A 2,070-nucleotide genomic window follows, 5' to 3' on the forward strand; every position below is an offset into this window, starting at 1 on the left:
GATCAAGTAACTTCTTACTTGTTTGACCGCATGACCAGCCTGCAACTTTAACTCTAACCATTTTTTACTTTCTTATAATTGAGAACGAGGTATACTTAGCCAATGCGCTCTACGGGACATCATTGTATATTACCTAGGCAACGAACAGCGCTACGTGCCCAGGCGTCACTATGCATGAGGACGCTACGGTGTAACTGACTGGAAAGTTACCATAACAACGACTCCACATTGAAGCTCGGCTTGTCTCCCTGGTCGCTCACACGCTGTCGACATTAGACTACCCTGAGATAACAGACAGGGTAAGAGTTTTCGAACTGAATCATGATGCTCCTTTGATATTAACTATATCCTTAAGAGCATTAGTAATTTCCTGATAATTCATGATTTAGCAGTGTGACACAGTACAGACAGCATAGGAGAGGTCGAATGGCCAGATGCCCCCATAATCTCTGTAACTCAGACACCGAAGAAACACAGAACTGATGTAGACACCACCCTACTGAACACGGTAGGAAACCTCATTCCACATCTTCACATTTAAATAAAGATATGGTGAGATAGCAAAAGATAACAGGGAATATAAAGTACATTTGTGGTTTATGTGCTGCTCTGTGATTACTTGTTCTGCAGATAGAACTTAACCGGGTACACAATTGAACATGTACATTACGGAGAAAAGCGAAAGTTGTTACCAGGCACAAAGTGTATGGTTGCTGTGGTTTCATGGATACATTGGATCTGATTTACAGAGAAACCAGATTTGGAAAGTGACACGCACACATATGTGCTAATTCGTTAGACACAGAAGACTGCAGGTACTCTATGTATATTATTTCATTGTTTACAATGCATACTAACTTGAGAAGCTTATATATAATTGATATGTGTCATTAGCACTTAATTGTTCAGTTGATGCGATTTGCAACTTTATCTAAACTAGTATGTGCATGGTTTGATTTTGCAGAATTCGCCCTGAAGAAGGACCACAAAAAAGGTCTGAAATGCATTGGCGGTACTTGTATTTTGCTTCTTCACAAAAATGAACTACAATTAAAAGACTCATTGATTACCTAACAACAACACAAGGAACTCTTGTTTTGGCTCAGACACACAACAAGATGGAATGAATGAATAAAGATTATTAGTAGTGTTTACTACGATAATTGGCGGCCCCAGGTCTGATGAAAACTTTCATCAGACACCATTTTATCTCTGCTTTCGTATACCAATAGAGTGTATATTGGATCTCTGAGGTTCGCCATTCACCTTACAAGGAATTTGATGAACAATTAAAGAAATTGAATCACACAGCGGTGCCCGCCCAAACCTTCTATTGTGCCGACCTGTTGTCATTTTTTAAAGGGGTCTCATAACTGTCAGAGCTGTGTTTATCACCCCAAACTTCACCTAACGCAGCTAAAAATCTTGCGATACTGAAAAGTACGCTCGCAGGAACTTTTAATTAATGCTATCTGCTAGTAATTGCTCTGGGCAGCCTTCAATCCCATTGTTTTCAGGCTGCTATTCAACGACAGAAGGGAAAATCCCATCCCATCTGCAGATCAAGCTTGGTTCGCCCAGACCAAAATAGCCCATCCAGTAAACAAAGCCAGGTCACATCCCTACTGCACGCGACTACATGCAACCACAGGCCCTTTTGGCATCATGGGCCATTCATTATCAGTGAGTGGTAGATTGGGATTCAGGGCACAGAAAGTTTATCAGTCATGTCTGGGCATACCCGGGTGAATTTCTGATACTAAAGAGTGATGGAGTGAAAAGCTTTGAATTAATAATGTCAACTCGCAATTACAGCTGAAAACCTCACAGGTTTAATGGGCCAGACAGTCCCATTGATCTACAAAATGGCCTCTTCCACACCAAACCTAGCTTTGGCTATCGGCTACGTCATCTTTTCTTCCAACTTCTATTTTCTTTATTTTTAAATAGTTACTTTCCACCATCGAGATATATTTGGTACTATAGAAAACAATAAGCGTCGTAAACAACACAAATCCACGGAGTAGGGGAAACAGGGGCTGTAAAGTTATAGAGTACCCTTTGCATGTA

The 2,070-nt window shown here is 40.7% G+C and overlaps 1 long non-coding RNA gene across 2 annotated transcripts; it reads left to right on the plus strand.

The window, feature by feature from the left end:
* The first annotated feature begins 208 nt into the window (after positions 1-208).
* On the plus strand, positions 209-1,078 carry LOC138488706 (uncharacterized). Of its 2 annotated transcripts, XR_011274698.1 has the most exons (4): positions 219-299; positions 390-508; positions 631-815; positions 965-1,072. It is a non-coding gene; the product is annotated as an uncharacterized lncRNA (long non-coding RNA). The 2 variants fall into 2 exon arrangements; XR_011274697.1 differs by having other exon boundaries at positions 209-508; positions 965-1,078.
* Positions 1,079-2,070: the final 992 nt, after the last annotated feature.

The sequence above is a fragment of the Ambystoma mexicanum genome, chromosome 9 (genome assembly GCF_040938575.1).
Source record: "Ambystoma mexicanum isolate Mex_15411 chromosome 9, UKY_AmexF1_1, whole genome shotgun sequence".
Lineage (NCBI taxonomy): Eukaryota > Metazoa > Chordata > Amphibia > Caudata > Ambystomatidae > Ambystoma > Ambystoma mexicanum.